The sequence below is a fragment of the Podarcis liolepis genome (assembly GCF_965112155.1).
Source record: "Podarcis liolepis genome assembly, chromosome: 4".
Taxonomy (NCBI): Eukaryota; Metazoa; Chordata; class Lepidosauria; order Squamata; family Lacertidae; genus Podarcis; species Podarcis liolepis.
The window spans coordinates 28,823,030-28,844,040 of NC_139558.1; the positions used below are offsets into that span (position 1 = coordinate 28,823,030).

At 42.6% G+C, this 21,011-nt stretch overlaps 1 long non-coding RNA gene across 1 annotated transcript; it reads left to right on the forward strand.

The window, feature by feature from the left end:
• On the forward strand, positions 1 to 19,129 carry LOC310706220. Its single transcript, XR_014525766.1, has 4 exons — positions 1 to 236; positions 3,672 to 3,715; positions 18,534 to 18,629; positions 18,968 to 19,129. It is a non-coding gene; the product is annotated as an uncharacterized lncRNA (long non-coding RNA).
• Positions 19,130 to 21,011: the final 1,882 nt, after the last annotated feature.

Genomic DNA, 21,011 nt, shown 5'->3' on the forward strand with positions numbered 1-21,011 from the left:
CCTCAGGCTTCGCGCGCCCTCGGTGCAGGGTCGGTGGAAAGAGGGGCAGAGAGAGGCGAGGCCCGGAGGAAATATGGCAGGACGAGCAGAGTGACCCGTGGGGTGGGGGGGGGGCGGAACATGCCCTCCGGTGCCGCCGAGCCAGCTTCCGTGTGCGCCCCAGATTCCCTTACAGTTACGAAGTCACTGTGTACAAGTACTTGCCCTCCGGCCTTCAGGTTTGCGCTTCGTTTGAGGTGACAACATTCGTACGTGGACAGCAATTCTGCGCGCTCAATAGCCCACGTAAGGATTATTATTAGTGGCAGTCGTTGCATATTCACAATGGTGTTCGTGCCCCATGGCGTGTGTGTGTGTGCAGGGGTGCCAGCCAACTTGAATAAAATATTGGGGGGGGGGGAATGTAAGCCTCAACCCACATAATTGATCACATGACGTGGCGCATGCACGCCATTTGAATGGAAATGCCAATCAACTTTGGGGTGGGCAGCCCCCTCAAATATTATACTGGGGGTCGAAGGGACCTCAGCCCTTTGGAGTTGGCTCCTGTGTGTGGTAAAGGGACCCCTGACCATTAGGTCCAGTCATGGCTGACTCTGGGGTTGCAGCGCTCATCTCGCTTTATTGGCCGAGGGAGCCGGCGTACAGCTTCCGGGTCATGTGGCCAGCATGACTAAGCCACTTCTGGTAAACCAGAGCAGCACACAGAAACGACGTTTACCTTCCCACCGGAGCAGTACCTATTTATCTACTTGCACTTTAACATGCTTTCAAACTGCTAGGTTGGCAGGAGCAGGGACCAAGCAACGGGAGCTCAAACCGCCAACCTTCTGATCAGCAAGTCCTAGGCTCTGTGTGTGTGTGGTAGTGGTATAGCAATATGTACATAGTCACTTCTAGACGGCCCATTTATTCAGCATTTATGCTTATTTGTTTGCAAGGAGGTTAGACGACGTTAGTCATTGAACATTCATCCTGATTTGTTTTCAGGGAAGTTAGACAATGTTGCTTCAAAGCAAGTGTCCCCTATGATTTCCCCGTAATTTTTTTCTGTCACTTTCCTTTTTTCAGCAAGTCCAGTTTTGAGGGAAGCGAGTTTATTCAAATCAACTTTAATTGCGCAACCTGAATAGCAACAGCCTAGCAGTGCCCACAGATTGCACACTTTCATTCTAAGAACTTGCCATTGGTCATCACTTCCTCAGAGCATGTATGAAGGCTCCGCCCAAGACATTCTGTCGCCTGAGGCAAAGGACAAGACAGATGCATGCACACACACACTACCTTCAAAGCACATTTTTCTCCTCAAAGAATTCTGGGCACTGCCGTTTATGTCTCGCAAAGTTACTGTTCCCAGCAACCCTTAACAAACTACATTGCCCAGAATTATTTAAGGGTAGAAATGTCTTTCAAATGTGCTTTAAAAGTATGGCATGTATGCAGCCAGTCTCACCCTCCCATTTCACGTATAGGTGCCCACCAGACTGATAGTTGAATCTTACTTTTACACTTGCAATGGAACAGCATCACTCATTCTTACTGTGGCAGAATGGGTCAGTGTGTCTGGCTGTTAACCAGAAGGTTGGTGGTTTAAGCCCACCCAGGGATGGCTGTGGGCAGGATTCCTTCATTGCAAGGGGTTGGGTTGGACTGGATGACCCTTGGGGTCCCTTCCAGCTCTACAATTCTATGATTCTTAAGATCTCACCTGGGGACAGCAGGTTAGTTTAAGGGATGCAGGGTGGTCTTATGGCACTCATAGTTCTGTTTTCCATTTGTACATGTTTTGAAGTGGTCCTGTGAGGGTTATTATGGTGCCACACAAAATAATATTGTATTAGAACTATTTCATCAGTTGTATAGCACTCCTCTAGCTAGTTTTTAAAACTTTCTATACCAACAAATGCTTAACTTGGCTTTATTATATCTGAGTGAGGAAGGGAGTGCATTTTGTAGCCTGGCAAGCACCACTTCTGAAAGTTTGTAACATTCCTGGAAGAAAAAGCCTATTGTTTAATGTAATGTACATACTAGTTGAGGCAGTTTTTAAATTTGATTTATTAAAGGAGGGGGAAATCCATTTCCACAAACATGACGTAAAAATTCCCTTCAATGGAATGTTACTTACAAATGGAGTGAAGGAGCTGTTTGCATGGTCCACTGCAATAATGTGATACATGGGTAAATGGATCGTTTGCTTCTTATTCATGCTTTTGAGAAGGGGAATGAAGTGCCCTCCTCTGTCCCTTTAATGATATTTCACCTATGAGCAGATCTACTTAATTGCAAGGGCATCTCAGTGCTACGCAGCTGCAGTTCTGTAGGAACTCATTGGGACTTGCTTCCAAGTAAACATGCATAGGATTGGGCTACATGCCTGTTTCAGAGTTGTCTTGGCTGTGCTTCCTTCAGTTTATCAAGTCTCTGTAACTGGTTCAGGCTTGTACTAGGTCAGCCAGAAAGCAAACCAATAAGAATTATGCATCAGTACATATCATTGTTGGCATGCAACACATTTTATAGGAGGAAGGATTTTTTGAGTAGAAGAAAAATATTAGAATTACTTCTAGTAACTGCAAATTGGGTACTGGTAAGTTGAGAGAACACAGCGCAGTCTGGGAATGTGTCAAAATATGCCTTAGAAACATTCCGATCTGGAACTTGCCCCTTTAGTTTTCTAATCGTATTTTCCACCCAGGTGCCAGGAAGTACAGCATGGTTCTGAAAGACAGGAAATGCTGGACTGTTTTGTCCCCACAATGTGTGCCTTAGTTAATTCTCAGTGTGATTTCCTTTAATTGGAGGTCATATTTTGACACATGAAATTAGCTTTTAAAATCAGCCAGGACTTGTGCCTCCAGTTCAGGAGATGTTTACAATGCTTAAAAGGAAGCTGTTCTGAATTTAAAAGGGTTCTTTAAGTTCCTGCAAAATGTTCCTCTGGCTGCTACTTCACCCAACTCTTTTTAAAACCTTGGAAAAAAAATCACCTCCGTTTGCTTTTATGCATAGTTACATGGGGGTAACATGTGACATTGACACATCATGAATTCTCAAAGTGCTCTCTCAATACCAAGAAGTTCCAGAGGGGTAGTTATGTTTGTCTGTTGCAGCAAAAATGACGAGTGTGTCCCGTGTTAGCCTTAAAGACTAACTATTTCATAATGGCAAAAAGTTATTATTATAGCATAGTCATATGGATGCATGTTTTAGCTCCTGTGAAGGATCCTAAACTTCTTGGAAGTATGTACAGGGATACATGTATGTGTTGGACATGCATGTGGGTTAAAATGTATGCTTTGTAACAAAGGCAGTTTTTCACAATGTACTGCACACCGCAGCCCATAAATATTTCAATTATGCCAATAAAGGTTGGCTGAATGAATAATATTTCATTTTAAGAAGAGTTAGGAGTGTTTCATAAGGTGTTTTTTTTAAACTTCCTTTTGTCCATCCTTGACTTGGTACTCATCAATATTATTGGGTGGCTTTGAGTTCTTGTAACATGATGAGTGGAATTCACTAAGTTGTATCCACTCTCTTCACATCTTTTATCATTGTATCAATTTTCACCACACTGTAGCCTTCTTAGCCATCTTTTTTCTAAACTTCATAGGGAAGGTATCCCAACCTATGGCTATTTTAATAGATCCTTTATTTCTCTTTCACAGCAACTAAATGAGGCAGCTAGAATTCTGCAAAAACCTCCACATTTGTAAGTACCATATATTTTTATATATCACCTGTGGTTTTCTCCTCCATAATAGCTTCTAAAACTAGATTTGCTTTTATTGACGACACACAGCACATTGGCCTAGTTCTGACATACTGGGAAACCATAACTTCCCCCTCTGTCAGGAGTGTGGAGCCTTTTTCAACCCAAGGACTGCATTCCATATTTAACTGCTTTACAGGGGCCACAAGATTAGCAGAAGAAAAGGGGGAAAGAAGATTCAGGGACAACACATGAGTGGAACAGTAGATATGATTCTAAGGCTGTGTACATCCAGCACACTCCCATGGCTGGTTTGGAAAGTGGTTGTACACACAAGGTTAAGCACAATCCACAGCTATCCTGCATCTATCATGTTGTTTCTTACGAAATTCTGTGTTTTGACGTGTTTCCCCAGAAGCCAGCTTCAATTGGAATTGAGAAAAAGAATGACAAACCTGCATTTTAAGTCAATGATGGATGTGTTATTGCACTATACGCAAAGGCATACAATGGTTGTACTATAGGTTACATTATGGACACTCAAAAGTCAGAGGTTTCCTGTTTCCACACATGCAAAAGACATTATTGCAGTTCAAAGATGCATTTTAGCCAGGCAAAAGCATTTGAGGAGAGTGAAAAGCATGGCCAGTAAGGAGTGTGGCCCTGGGAGAGTCTTTAGGGCCCGACAGAGGATGGCATTTGCCCCCAGGCCTGAGGTTTTCCACCCCTGTCCTGCATGAGAAAGTTGCAGTGAACCTTGGCCTGGATAGGAAGGCTGGGAAGGTTGCATTTGGTTACTGAGCCTGAGGTTCCCTGTTGTTTAGTCGTTTAGTCGTGTCCGACTCTTCGTGACCCCATGGACCAGAGCACGCCAGGCACTCCTGTCTTCCACTGCCTCCCACAGTTTGGTCAAACTCATGTTTGTCGCTTCGAGAACACTATCCAACCTCTCGTCCTCTGTCGTCCCCTTCTCCTTGTGCCCTCAATCTTTCCCAACATCAGGGTCTTTTCCAGGGAGTCTTCTCTTCTCATGAGGTGGCCAAAGTATTGTAGCCGCAGCTTCAGGATCTGTCCTTCCAGTGAGCACTCAGGGCTGATTTCCTTAAGAATGGATAGCTTTGATCTTCTTGCAGTCCATGGGACTCTCAAAAGTCTCCTCCAGCACCATAATTCAAAAGTATCAATTCTTCGGCTATCAGCCTTCTTTATGGTCCAGCTAAAGGTAAAGGTACCCCTGCCCGTCAGGGCCAGTCGTGACCGACTCTAGGGTTGCGCGCTCATCTCGCTCAAGAGGCTGGGAGCCGGCGCTGTCCAAAGACACTTCCGGGTCACGTGGCCAGCATGACGAAGCTGCATCTGGCGAGCCAGCACCAGCGCCGCACACGGAAACGCCGTTTACCTTCCCGCTAGAAAGCGGTCCCTATTTATCTACTTGCACTTAGGGGTGCTTTCGAACTGCTAGGTGGGCAGGAGCTGGAACCGAACGACGGGAGCTCACCCTGCCACGGGAATTCGAACCACCGACCTTTCAATCAGCAAGTCCTAGGCTCTGTGGTTTAACCCACAGCCCCACCCGCGTCCATGGTCCAGCTACCTTTGGTTTAAACTAGCCAGGCTCTGAAACCATGGTTTGATCATAGGTTGTTTTCAGAAACCTAGCTGTCTCTCAGTCTTCCCTACTGATTGTGTCACATAGTACGTACAAGCAAGGAGGTGGAGATTTCCAGGCAAAGGACTATCGCAGTGCTTTTTTACATCCTTCATCATTCATTCTTCTTTGTCAGGTAGAACCACAGCAATATATCAATTCATATTAATAGTAAGGAAGTAAGGTAGATAGTCACAGAAGCTGTTCCTCATTCCTGAAATTCCCTCCTGGGAGGGACCCATCAAAATGTCTTCCAGAAACAATGTAAAGCCCTCTTTTTGAAATTGAAATGGGCATTGGGTGACCAGGGACAGATTAGGTAACATGGGACTTAATCAATATAAATTGGGAGCTTTGTTAAGACCGCATTGTTTACCCCTCAGAGCCGTTTGGGAAGTAATGGCTAGAAATGGGACATTTGTAATGAACGCTTGTCTTTTTGCTTCCGTAAAAGAACAAAATGGGACGGGGGCAGGGGGACAATAGAAGTTGGAGATGTCATGACTGTTGTTCTCCCACTTTGTTTAATTTTGTGGGTTTCTATAAAAGCACATTGTGGGGCTTATCAGTGAGAATTATGTTTGTTATCAGCTGCAAATGGGAAGGGAGCATAGCACATGGCATTTATCCTTGTTGAACAAGGACTTTTACAAGAAACATTGTGAAATTGTTGCATTAGATTCAAAAGGCAATTAGGCCTTGTGTTTTTCCTGTAGTAATAAAATACGTGCTTGGACCAAATTGAAGAAAGAATGTTGGCTAAGTAAGCCATTTTTGTCCAGTTTTTCCTGAAGTGACCTTACCAGCACATAAGTTTGTTTTTTTAAAAAATAACAAGCAATTTGCTCAGCTAAAAACAGAACTAATGAGATAATTTGTGGCATATATCTTGCAACCAAACTTCATGCTCTGCATTGCTTTAATTTGCTGTTGCAGGTAAGAGGAATTTAGGCTTCATTTAAAGGTCATGAGCAGCCTTTCTGAGTGTGGAATTGAGGCTAAATTTCTATACCCGTTTACCTGGAAATAAGCCTCCACGAGCACAGTGGAACTTACTTCTAAATAGACATGTGGCGGATCACACTGCTATATAAAAAAAGGCAAGTGATGCAGAATAGCATTGTGAACTCCCTCTTCATACAAATTTTTCAGGATGACTTTTGTAGGAAAAGTGGTTCCCTTTCCACACACATAGACTCAAAGAAAGAAATGTGTAGAATGCAGGTGTGATTAATCTTACTTTTTATTTTGTAATAATAGTGGATCTTGACTGTTTTCACACACTAGCAACACATCCTGTAGAATTCTATCCATTATATTTTATCTGCACAATCAGCATGAATTTTAGGAACCAAAAAGTCATACTGACAAATAGGACTTTCGAGCCGTCTAGCCCAATAATGGCAACTAGACATTCCGTTTGGGAGACTGTAACTCTGGTTTTCTATACAACTTGCTCAGAACTAGTTTTTATTTTGTCATATCTGCACCTAACTGCTGTTGAAAACAACAAAAAGTATAGTAGCAACGTAAAGGTGAACCAATTTACTATTGCATACATAATAATTATAATAATTTTAATATTTATGTCCCTGCCCATCTGGCTGTGTTTCCCCATGGACTGGAGTCCTTTTCCTCAGTTGTTGCTTACATGCCTTCTCTCATGGAACATAATCTTTCTAAAGCTGTTTCTTCTGAAAGAAGAACTAGTTGAGGTTTCGTTTTGGTTTTTGACATATTCTCACTTCCCCATAGCAGAAGGAAGGATTAACATTGCCAGCTGAGGGTTTCTAGTTTTCTTTTACTTGAAACAACCTAGACAAGTTCTCTGTTTTCCCGTTATTAACCACAGGACATTTTGTGCAGTGCTTTTTGCCTATAAAGTGATAATCTCCAGTGGTTGATTTATAAGAAGAGACTGTGCTGAGGTTGTGCTGAGAGGTTGGGCCAGTATACCTGGAAGCTCTGCCTCCTAGAGGTAAACTGAACATTGTGCTTCCTTGTTAGTATGATGGCTCCTCTCCATTGCAAACAAACTGTTGCTGAAAAAAGCCACTTCAGTAAAGAAAGCGAAGGGACAATGCATTATCACCAGGCTTTCGCTTGTCGGCCACTAAAGCATCTGTGTGGTTGTTCCTCAGGCCTTTTGCTTTTGAGTTGAGACATCTTTCTGTCTGTCTCCTGAACATATAAATGTGCCACCTATATCTGTCGGTTCATGTAACTGTCAATAGAAATTCAACTTCTACATTTATGAAAATCATGTTTTCAAAACATGTTATTTAAAGCCAGAGCAACCTGTGATCTAGCAAGTTAAACACATTCCACTAGGCATGTGTGGTGGTCCTTTGGGTGATCAATATTTTTTTCTGACCTAACTGGGGCCATGGGTGGCGCTGAGGTCTAAACCACAGAACCTAGGCCTTGCCGATCAAAAGGTTGGTGGTTCGAATCCCTGCGACGGGGTGAGCTCCCGTTGTTAAGTCCCAGCTCCTACCCAGCTAGCAGTTTGAAAGCACGTTAAAGTGTAAGTAGATTAAATAGGTACCGCTCTGGCGGGAAGGTAAACAGTGTTTCTGTGCGCTGCTCTGGTTTGCCAGAAGCGGCTTAGTCATGCTGGTCACATGATCCGAAAGCTGTCTGTGGACAAATGCCGGCTCCCTTGGCCGATAGAGCAAGATGAGCGCATAACCCCAGAGTCGTTCACGACTGGACCTAACGGTCAGGGGTACCTTTACCTAACTGGGGCCACAAAAGCAGAGGAGACGTGAACTGCTCTATGATCCTCAGATGAAGGGTGGTATAGAAATTCAATAAATAATAAATAATAATAACTGGCAACCCACAATTGATGTTGGGGCTTGGGGCAGTGTTTGGGCTGTGCTATTTGATGTGACCACATTCTAGGGCTGGGCAATATATCAAAATAGTGTCCAAAACCAATTTGAAGTCCATATCGTGCTATCGGTTTCATAATTTTAGACCTGGCATTATATTGTGAATCATGGTGTGTGGGTATGTGTGGGCTATGCAAAAATCAATGTGGGGAAAACCGTGAAGCCAGCCAACACTTCTCTGAATTTCTGCATATCACAAGAACAGGTGCCGACAAAAATCTTGATGCAGGAAAAACCGTGAAGCCAATGCCTCTACATAGCTCCGTCCTTATTTCAGACACTGTGATACACACAGCAGCATTTTGCAATTTGCGCCCTATTTCCTTTTGTCAAGATTCCACAATGATTATATCCTGCACTACCAATATTTAAATATCTGCATGCCAGCTTTGAGCCATAGGCAGCCACAGAGCGGGAGCTGAGGGGCAAAAAACAGGAGGCCAAGCCAAGGAGAGGCCATTGGTAGTGAGTACGCCAGAGCCTTTGTAGGTCTTCCTGCTGAGGACAGCTAATGGCCAGTTTAAGGGGAATTGGGGTTGCTTGTGCGTAAACTGCAAACTGCTCCAAGCTAGCCATGTAGCTAAAACTTTCCCTGGTTGACAGCCCTTGAAACGCGACTGTCTTAGTCACTGGCAGAATCCGTCAGTGGGCGGGACCTAAATTTGCGCCAACATAGGAGTTGTTTGACTCCAAGTCTCCGCCTAGATTCCCTGCGTGGAAGCCTTCTGCGCAGCGTGGGCGTGCCAAGCGGAGGTCCTGTGCTCTCTCCGCTGATTTCACTAGAAGAGTCTCTGAGCCTCCCCTCCACCTTGCTCTCGGCTTCCCCTTTCCCCCTGGTGTCCCCTGGATTTCTTTCCCCTGTGGGAACCCTCTCTCTCTCCTTGCTAGTTCCCTCCCCTGCATCACTGGAGCGACTTTCCTCTCCTCTTCCCTCTGATGGCAGTTCCCTGACAGCCAGCATTTGTGGGCAAAGTCCCTTTATCTTTTTACCACCCAGGGAAGGTCTTCAGCCTGGTGCCCAGGTGGCTTATTACATGAGACAACTGTGAGCTGTGACTTGTCAAGGAGCTGTCAGGCATGGAATGTCCAGAGAGAGGAATTTCCTCTTTATTGTCAAAAGTACACTTGCAAGTTAGGAAAAGGCATGTCCATCAGTCCTATGTCACTCCTAGCTATGCACCTGATGAGGTAGTTGCTGCAACAGTTCTACTTCTGATATCATGTATCCATGTCTGAGTTTCAGTTTATCAGAGTCACATGCACGTCCAACTCAATGTGCCAATTTGGGTCTTGTTTTTATTTTATTTTAAGGATAGACTTGTCAGTCTCCTTTTCATCATGGTTTTGTCACACTATAATTTTCTGTCTTAGGATGTCATCAGCAAATGACTCTCTTGACTGAAAATGTGTGCGGGCATGTTGCATGTGTTACTCATATATCCAGTTTGCTTTTTTAACTAGTCCGTCAATTGTACACAGAGCATCAATTCCAAAGCATGGCAGAAAATTGCCTGCAGGGGCCATTCACAAATATCCATTGTAGAAACAGCTCGATAGATTGCTGTTGCTGCACAAGCTAGCTTTCATGATGCAATTATTTCCTCTTTGTTCCCCCCTCCCGTTTTTTCCATACCACTATTACTACAACTACTAAACTATTATTTATACCCCGTCCATCTCGCTGGGTTTCCCCAGCCACTCTGGGTGGCTCACAGCATATATCAGAACATACTAAAACATGAAACATTAAAAACTTCCTGATATAGGGCTGCCTTCAGATGTCTTCTAAAAGTCAGATAATTGTTTATTTCCTTGACATCTGAAGGGAGGGAGGTCCACAGGGAGGGCATCACTACCAAGAAGGCCCTCTGCCTGGTTCCCTGTAATCTTGCTTCTTGCAGTGAGGAAACCAGCAGAAGACCCTTGAAGGAGGACCTCAGTGTCCGGGCTGAATGATAATTCTTATTAAATTCAGTGGGATTTGTTTCTGAGTGAACAATTTCAGGACTGGGCTGTTAGAACAAGTATGATGGTGGAAGTTGTTTCACGGTTGTGAAAATATCTGGATAAATATTTTTGAGTACTGTGCTGAATACATGGATTTATAATTCTACAGGCGTAGCAAGAACACACTTCATTTGATTATTTTGTGAACAAAAATAAATACACTCTCCTAGGATATATAAGCTTCATGCAAATGTGTAAAGCCATGAAGACATCTTTCTCAAACAAACCTGCATATTTTCTGATACATTTGACTTTTCCAATTATAAGTTTTAATGAAAGAGGAAAATGCCTTAAGGTTGCAGTTCTATGGGGTCTGTGTTTATAGGATTGCCATTTCCTCTTTCATTTCACTTACCTAGGAGTAAGCCCATTGGACTCAGTGGGATCTCTGAAGAGAGGTGTGTAGGATTTCACCATACTTTGGTTATATCTTGTTTTGCAGTTCAGTTTAAGATGATATCCATTATGTTTACACTTTTTAAAACCCTGTAAATGGATACTGGAGCCCAGAGCTAGGCATGGGAAGGAGTAATAGATATAGTTTTTACATTTATGGGAATGTATTAGAAACAATTCGCCCCAGCACCATCTGTTTATCATAATTCGTGTCCATGCAAGTGTTCTCGAAACACATCCACTCCCATGTGTTACTGGAACTGCTACAGAACCAACAAACCTGCAGAGAAAGCCAACTCTTTCAACATCTCATTCACGATATGACAACTAATAAAACACCCTTATAAACTTTTGAAATCTTACAGCCAACCTACCCAGTCAAGTCCAGCTTGACAGCAGGTTTTTCATGGCTTAAGGCCAACCAATAGGATGAACAGGTTTAAATAATTTGCTTCAAGAATTTGTTATTTGTTTGCAGTGTTAAAATTCAATGAAGTGGGGCTTATTTATACCATAGAGTCAGTACATCACTTAGAGAACCATCTGTACTCAGAATGGGCAGCAAAGTTAGACATAAATCTAGATATTTACAGACCAGGAGCTCAATACAAAATGAGCCTCGTGTTAGATTTAAAAAAAATCATTTGATTACTCCGTACACCACATTTTCCCACGAGTACTGTGTGGTTTCCTATCATGGTCTGAACAATTCATGTATTCAATAGATGATTTGCACATACAGCCGCACCTTGGATCCCGAATACCTTGGTACTCGGAAGTTTTGGCTCCTGAACACCACAAACCCAGAAGTGAGTGTTCTGGTTTGCGAGAATTCGTTGGAACCCAAACATTTTAGAAGTTGAATGGACTTCCGGAACGGATTCTGTTCGACTTCCAAGGTACAACTGTATTATAAAAGGAACAGGGGTTATCCTTACCTGTAGCCACTCTGACCTGACATGTCAATTTATCTGCCAATGCCATTGACCACACCCTGATGTACAAGGAATCAAAGTTAAGCCCAACCCCAGGTTTCCAACATCCAGCAAATTCCATATGTGCAGCGGTCAATAGAAAGGCTGAGGTCATCATTAGGACAATCTTGAGTGGGTGACATTTTAAGTCCGAGCAGCACGAGACATTTCAGTTGTTTTGTTATATATAAAGCTCAGTGCTATTTTTCTAGAAAAGGAGGTGCTGGAACTCGCCACAAATGCATCCCTTGTTCTCTTACAATGGCAATGGCGCCCACCTGAGAGGTGCCGGAACTGTGTTCCACTGAATTCCCGCTGGAAAAAAGCCCTGATCAAGCTTACTTCTTTGAAACAGTGCTCCAGAAATGTTTGAAGGTGTCACAAAACAACCACATATGAGAATATGTACCTTTGACTGCATACCGCCTGCAACAATTATGGCTGACGTCCTCAGATATCCAGAATAGCATCGCCAGTTATAGTGCCACCAATGCAGCAATTTTAATGAGAATTGTCTAATTTTTGCAGAAATGGTCTCTTTTTTATGGTCTCTTAGACCATAAAGCAGACCATTTTCCATCTGGTATTTGCCACTCCCAGGTCCTTTTCCCAAGGCATTTTTTGTACAATACGTTGCCGTATTGTAGATTTATTAGAGCTTTGTAAATTGAGGAAGATAAGGCCTTAGAGGACAGAGAGATGTGAACAAAGATATGTTCTATTGCTGTGAGACTCTTGCTTGCCTGAGTAGAAATATCTGGGTTTAGCAGGAATCTTAGCAACTGATTGAAATGGTACCATGACCATTTAAGATTTAGTATGCCGGTAATGAATTGTTCTTTTCGCAATGGAGTACCATTTGTGTAGAAGTCTTTTAACTAATAAAAGTCCACCTGTTCCCAAGCCATTCCAATCTAAGCATTGTCTTGCTTCTTTAAAATAGTACTTTTGCTTTGTTAACTTTGTTGTTGGTTGGCTGGTGTTGTTGGGTTGTTGTTTTTTTAATTATCATTATAATTAAACTTCATGCTTGTTCTAACTCTGCTATTTCTTGTAACCCATCCTGGGACAATTCAGTAAAGAGGAGGGCTGTAAGTACAAAGAATATATAAATAAAATTCATGCCACAGGGTGCCTCTACCCTGTCAAAGTTTTGTGTGATGGATTCAAGTGTAAACTGGAATTTTAGGTTTGCAAAATTAAAGTGATGAAAGGGCTCTGTTGTCCTAGCAAAGCAAATCCACTTAAAAACGACAACATACATTTCAGCTCAGAAAGTGACAGCAAAATGCACTGGAAGGTGTGGAATGAATGAATAACAGGAAGACATGTAAATACTCCAAAAGCAAATCAGGATAAATCCAGGATGAATGCTCTTTGTCATACAACTGCCACATAAACAAATCAGAATGATACTCAATAAGAACCATATTTTAGATAACCACCTGCCCTGAATGCTTTAGTTGAGATTCTTGCATTGTACAGTGGTACCTCGGGTTAAGTACTTAATTCGTTCCGGAGGTCCGTTCTTAACCTGAAACTGTTCTTAACCTGAAGCACCACTTTAGCTAATGGGGCCTCCCGCTGCTGCCACGCCGCCGGAGGAGGTTTCTGTTCTTATCCTGAAGCAAAGTTCTTAACCTGAAGCACTATTTCTGGGTTAGCGGAGTCTGTAACCTGAAGCGTATGTAACCTGAAGCGTATGTAACCTGAGGTACCACTGTACTAGAATACCCTCAGGGTCCCTTCCAACTATACATTTCTGTGATTCTATGATTAACAGACAAGTGTCCTTTTCATTTACAACCTGTGACTCATCATGCCCACGCCTGACCAACCCCCACACCTGACCCAACACCTCTTGTGGCCTGCCATGGGATTGATAGCACCCCAACCAGGCCACAAGGGTCAGGGGTCTATCAAGTCTTGGCAAGTCACCAATCATCACTGGGTGGTGTGTGTGTCTGGTTTGATGAGTCACATGTTGTGCAAGCCTGGCTTGCACACATATCTATGCACCTGCACTGATAAATGATAAGCTGTTCCCATAATAGCAAATTGAAAGAAGATGCAGTTGACTTTTCCACACACACAACCCAGTGCTAATTCATCTGTGCTCCAGAAGTCTACAAGTAGAGGGTCTTCTCACATTATGCAAAAGTATGGTGTGAAGTACCTGTTTACAGGTGAGTAAATGCTGCTGTTTCTGTAAGCAGAGTGACTTGGCAAGGAAAAGCCATTCTAGTTCAGTGGCTGTAACTGTCCCCAAATAATTCATTCAAACTAATGTTTGCGTACATAGCTGTGTACCTGAGTACGTAGAAAATATCAGTGATGTGGTAAGCAATTTCTTAGGTACAAGATTCCCAACATGATTCAAACACTAAAGAGTTTGTCAGCTGGGGAGATTCCTTAAAAATAAACAAACAGTATTACAATTATTCTGAAAGTCTTTACAAGTTTAAAATAAAATACTTTATGTGGAGCATGAAAAGGTACATTTGACTCTACCTTGTACTGATAGCTAACACACAAGGGAAGGTGATTAATTCGTTCCTTGGGTGGTCCAAATAAAACTAGAGTTCACATCAACTGTTGTTATGCAAAACTCCCAAGTATTTTTTGTATAAGTGTTTGATTAGATGAGTAAAGCACCAAAATGTGAATGTAATTTTGGCATTTTAAAAAAGTGAGAAAGGAACACCACTTCCAATTACATTCCATTTGTTTTCCTCTTTGTCCAAGAACTTCATTCGTGAGGGAAACAGCATTGCACAACATTCCACATTATTTCAAATGTGATTGTTCCCAGGAGAAATCCTTCCAGGCATTTGAAGTATATCTCATGCATCATGACTAGATGTTAGCTGCTGATAAATAGTTGCAGAAAATACTGTCAGGACAAATAACCATTGAAGTATTAATTAGGATTTACTGGCAATCCATTGCTTGGGCCAAAAATGCCTGTGTGTATGAATTTTAGAAATGCAACAAGAGCTAAAGCTACTAGCCAACTCTTTCTCACTGGAAAAACCTGAGGAAGCAATGATAAGACTGTTGTCTGCCCAAAGTTGGTCTCTTTGCTAGAGGAATGTGTGTCCGTTCCTATTCCTGGGCAATTCAGGTGTTAATTGTGTTGCCATAGTGTCAGCAGAATATTCGACTTATACAGAAGACTCACAACTTTGTGTGCATTTAGATTGCAACTTGGCTGAAAAAATAAATACATAAAAAGGGTGCAGAAGTGTGGGGGCTAAGTTGAAAGGGGATAGGAGAGAGGGAAAATAACTTTTTTTAAAAAAAGGGAGTGATAACCAGCCTAATGCACTGTTGTTGAAATTGTGGATTGGAGTCCCTGCAACTGGGTCCATCAGTAAATCATTCACCACCTCCCATTGCCTCCTCCCTGGAAGAGAATTCAGAAGTGCAGGGAGAGTCTGTAGTGGCCTTGGGAGAGCACAGTAAGTGCTGCGCTGTGCTTTTTACAGTTTTAATTTTGGCTTTAAATGCTATCCCCAGAACGTAACCCCCCACATAAGTTGGGAGTCAACTGTGCTATTAAGGAGCCTGTAGTGGTACAGTTCGGTTTCCCCTTTGAAATTTGCCGCAAGTGGTTTAGCCACAATGAGAATGGCGTATATTTGTTCCACCTCTGTGTGCATATTGGACTATATGAGCTCTTAATTGTTTTCTTACATCATCTGTTTGGTCAGCACTTAATTGAAAACCTCAGTAAGCAAATACAGTGGTACCTTGAGTTATATACGCTTCAGGTTACAGACTCCACTAACCCAGAAATAGTACCTGTGGTTAAGAACTTTGCTTCAGGATGAGAACAGAAATCGTGCTCTGGTGGTGTGGCAGCAGCGGGAGGCCCCATTAGCTAAAGTGGTGCCTCAGGTTAAGAACAGTTTCAGGTTAAGAACGGACCTCCGGAACGAATTAAGTACTTAACCCGAGGTACCACTGTATATTTTTTAAAATACAATTAATTCTCATGGGACCTACCAAAGGAATTTATGTTTATCAGTTTGCAGATGCTCACTTTCTTTGCACACATGTGGTGCCATGGCACATCATTTGAAACAGCTACTCAAAGGAGGAACAACCCATGAAATCCCACTCAGCACATTCAGTGCTTGGCCATGACTAATGATGTATAGATCCCAGCCACAAACTTTACAGTTATTTCATGCGATTGGAACTGCAGCCAGAAACCTTTTCAGCCCATTTTCGGCTGCTCTCATTCCAAACATTGACTTAAAGTTATGTCAAAGATGTGTGGCCAATATTTTATTTCCTGAGAAATAAAAATAGCTTTGAAATTTAGGAGACATTTGTATGTTCTTCTCTTTAGTAACTTTGGAAAAATTAGCTGTTATCTAATAGGAGATTCTAGGGATGCGGGTGGCGCTGTGGGTTAAACCACAGAGCCTAGGACTTGCCGATCAGAAGGTTGGAGGTTCGAATCCCCGTGACGGGGTGAGCTCCCATTGCTGCTCCTGCCAACCTAACAGTTTGAAAGCATGTCAAAGTGCAAGTAGATAAATAGGTAGCGCTCCGGCGGGAAGATAAATGGTGTTTCTGTGCGTTGCTCTGGTTTGCCAGAAGCGGCTTAGTCATGCTGGCCACATGACCCGGAAGCTGTACGTCGGCTCCCTCAGCCAATAAAGCGAGTTGAGCACCGCAACCCCAGAGTTGGCCACAACTGGACCTAATGAATAGGGGTCCCTTTACCTTTAATAGGAGATTCTACTTGATAGATAACTATTTTTCATAATAATGAAAACTGACATTGCAATCCCATACTTAATTTGCTCAGAACTGAGTCCCATTCAGTTCAGTTGAACCTACTCCCAGGTAAGGGCATACAGGGAGTCAGCATTATTGCAAACAGTGGGACTTACTTCCAAGTAAACATGCATAGGTTTGTATTACACAACTGTAATTCTGTGCACACTTCTATTAATGTAAGCTCCATTGAACATAGTCAGGCTTACTTCTGAGTAAATATGCATGGTATTGCACTCCACAAGAATTTGATTATTGCTTTCCGGTAAGAAACTGCATAGTTTCAAGGACACTGATTCAGTCCTAGCTACTGAAAGATGAATTGTGTTGTTTGGTTTTGGTTTAACACTACCATGCTATGAAGTTTGTAAACTTGATTTCAACCAGGATATCAGTTTCTAAGTTATAAAATGCTGCTGCTTTCAATTTTGCCAAATTCTCCAGTTCTTGAAATTAGTTTATCGAAGCACATTCTATGTGCTGTTAAACATCTCCACATGTCCTATTTGGTTTATAAGAACATCTCATAGGTATCTTGCAATGTTTTCACAGTAAATTCTGAATCGTGCAAATACTGCTTTTTCAGAGCCAGTTTTTACTATAATCTAGGTGGAACCTTAAGATATTCTGTTTGACCAATATATGCAATGCATACTAAGGTTTGGCATACACTGAAGTTACTTTTGGTTTTGAAACCATTTCATTTCTATGCACTATCATAAAGGAATGCGGATGATAAATTTGTGGTTATCCACAGTATCTGTGTTCCGATTCTGGGAAGAAATACTTGACTACTTCCAGCTTGTGAATATATTTAGGTATTTTTTCAAGCAGTGAAGGAAGAGGAAACTGTGGACAAGAGTGATACCTCTTGGATTGATGCAGCAAAAGCAATCTAACCACAGACACACTTCTAACAATATATTGCTGAGTAATCAGGTCAGTGAAATAAAAAGCAGATGATGCAGTAAATAAACAGATGATGATTATGATTACAGTGGGTTTAACAGAAGGTTGCTTGCGGGTTGCAGCCACAATAGTTTAGGCTACATCCACACCAGTGTTTGTGTGAGGATTGGTTTAATACAAACAAGCATAATGGACTTTTTCAAAGCAATTTATGGGAATTTTCACCAATTGCAGGCAGCCATTTGCCACAGTGATCCATCATGTAAATGTTAAAAGGTAGATTGCCATAGCATGGAGAAAACAGTTGCCTTTGTTGAGAAGCAGAATGTGAACTGGCTAAAAGGAGTGACCCACACATAGGGTGCATCTATGCTACCATAATCTACCTAGAATTTCTATTCCTTTAAAGTATACTTAATGGAATTTGCTCTCGTAAGATGGTATGGGATAGAGGATAAATTGGTTTCAGTATGCATTTAAAGCTGAATTACCGTATCAAATTGTCGGTTTCTCAAATGCTATCTGAACTGAAACACAGCTGTCCTTTGAACTTTGCATGCACCCAAATTTTGTTACGTTTACAAAAATGCATATATTAGAGGAAAATGTACATAAAATTACTTGTTAAGATATTAGTGAAAATAACATACAAAAATGCATTATATTAGGGAAAAGATTATTCCAAGCTACATATAAAAATTTGTTTATTGGGAGAAAATTGCTCTAAAATGCTGGTGAATTTTCATTAGGATTCTTTTCTTAAAAGATAAAAATAAAAATGACAAATTGCTGCAAAATATGTAGAACTGAACTTAAGATTAGAAAAATGAGAAGCAGAGAGACCCAAAATGGACAGACCTTTTTCCATCCCTAGTGATGCCCATCTTTGATGGCTTTAAAAGAGGATTAGAAAAATTCACAGATAAGACTGTTAGCAGTTATTAGTTGCAATGTAGTTACTATCTCCATTGCCAGGAGCAATATGCCCTTGAAGACCAGTTATGAAAATCACGAGTGGAGACTGTGCTCTTGCACTCTGGTCCTACTTGCTGATTTTGGGAAACCACATGGTTGGCCACTGTGGGGAAGGGATATAGGCCTAGATGGGCCTTGGCCAGAGCCAGCAGAGCTCTTATTACGTTCTTATCTTTTATATTCATTCCATCTCTCTCTCTCTCTCTCTCTCTCTCTCCCAGGTGATGTCCTGCTGGCCTGTTGCATGCCAGTGCTTTTTGAATAATCCCTCCAGTTTTCCCCCATACTGGATTTGTGACAATTTGGAGTTTACAGTGGTGCCTCGCAAGACGAAAAGAATCCGTTCTGTGCTTCTCTTCGTCTAGCGGTTTTTTCGTCTTGCGAAGCAAGCCCATTGACGGATTAGCGCTATTAGCGCTATTAGCGGCTTTTAGCGTCTTATCTGCTGATCGGATTAGCTGATAAGTGGCTTAGTGGCTTAGAAAAAGGGGGGGAAAGGGACAAAACCCGCAGGAACTCGCAAGGCATTGTCGTCTTGCAAAGCAAGCCCATAGGAAATTCATTTTGCGAAGCACCTCCAAAACGGAAAACCCTTTCTTCTAGCGGGTTTTCCATCTTGCGAGGCATTCGTCTTGCGGGGCACCACTGTATAAAGATTATAAAGATGCAATTTGAACACTATCATATCAAATCTGGACAGGCAAAGGCACTGGACAGGCTTCTGTGGCTCTACACTTCTTCTCTTTTTTTTGCAAATTCACAACCCATTTTATTGCTTCATGCTGATCCAGGCTAGGAGATTAGTGATAAAAAGTCTCCGATCTGGACCTTGAATAGGCCCTCTAAATTGCCGGAATGTCAGTTTCTCTTCCCATGGAGGGGGTGGGCACTTTAATTACTTATTTCACTCCATTTCCCCTTGTTTTTAAAGTAATGAAATCACTTTTGATTAATATTAAGATAACATTTGCTAAATGGAGCTTACTTCTGAGTAGATGTTTTAGAAAGATCTTGGGTCATAGGGCATTACAGAATAATCTAGTGGGATACCTGGTGCTGTGTGGGACCCTCATTATACTTCTGCAATTGCAAAAGAAGAAGAAAAAAATCAACTGTGCTAAAAGAAACTCATGCAAAAGCGTTAATATTTTCTGCTAGTGGTCAGCCCAGCGGCGTAGCTAGCCGCTCGGGTGCCCAGTGTGGCGCACGCATCCTGCAGCCGGGGACGGGGCGAGCTGTGTGGAGCCTCTCCGCCGCCTCCCCCTCAGCTATAGGGCGGCTGAGGGAGAGGCGGTGGGCAGACACAAGCCCATCCTGCTGTTTCAGGCAGTTCGGAACCTGCAGGTGCCCAAGCTACCACATCACTCCCAGGGGAGACGTGTGGCTCGGGCACACTACAGGCCCCGCGGTAAGTGCCGGCCCCCCGCGGTGTGGTACCCAGTGCCAGCCGCATTTCGTTATGTTTCTTGACTGAACTAAAAAGTTTCGTGAGCCCATTTTTTTAAAAAAAACCCCTCATATTTTTGTCACACACCCCCTCTGTGATGACACCCAGAGCGGCCTGTACCCACCACACACACCCTTCCTCCACCACTGGGTCAGCTTGTAGCTTCTTCTTTGCATGATTGAAGCCCAAGCACCCTGAAATCTTGCGCTTGGCTGAAAATTGAATATTAGATTTAATGATGCGGGAGGGTGCAACTCAGGGGCAGATGAGTTGGATCCAATGCACCTTCTATTTGAAAGGTTTGTCCTTCCTGCCCCCCCCCCCAGTGCGAACAACTGGCAAATTGCATAGATATGGTTTGGCTGCCTTCAGAACCACACTTTTGCAAACAACTGTACTGAGAGGAGATGCAAGTCAGGCAGGAGGTCCTTGTGAGCCAAACTTTGAGCTGGCACTACCCTGGCTGAAGTTTCTCACTCTTGCCTCATTTCTTCGCTGGACTGAAGCTGAGTCCCTATATCGCCTTTCTCTGTCCCTGTTCCGTCTGTTCCCTGTATTCTTGGAATTTTACATAGATTCCATAGATGTGTGACAAGTAACACCTCATTCAGAGTTCCTCTTGGAGTTCCGCTCAGCTACAATTGTGTTTTGGTTTGGAATTTCATCTAAAGCCAGCTCCGTATTTATTCTACATTCCATGGTTGGAAATTATCATGTAAAGTCTAGGTGGTAGACCACCCCTTCCTGTTGGTCTCCCTTCCATTTGCAACCAAAAAAAAAAAAGAACTAAAATAAAAACAACTCATATTTCTCAAGGGGTGCAGACATTCAGCAGCTTTCCTTCTATTGTGAATGGCAGGCTCAAGATCCCCCTATTCTGATTGGCACTGCAACAGGAGCAAGGTGCTGAAAGTCCCCTCTCTCTATGCTGCAGTCCCTATCCAGCTTTCTCTCCATCCCTGGATTGGCTGTTTGTTTATACTGCACACCCCAAACAAGAGGAATAACATTGCATCTAGTTCTGCCCTATGTGAAGCCCTTGTAGATCAGGGTTTCCCAAACTTGGGTCTCCAGCTATTGTTGTACTACAACTCCCATCATCCCTAACCAGCAGCAGGACCAGTGGTCAGGGATGATGGGAATTGTAGTCCAAAAACAGCTGGAGACCCACTGTTGCCATATTTCACAAAGTTGTTGAGCTTTTTTTAGGAAGTTTTTCGCCATTTTTACACCCAGAAACCAGATGAAGCAG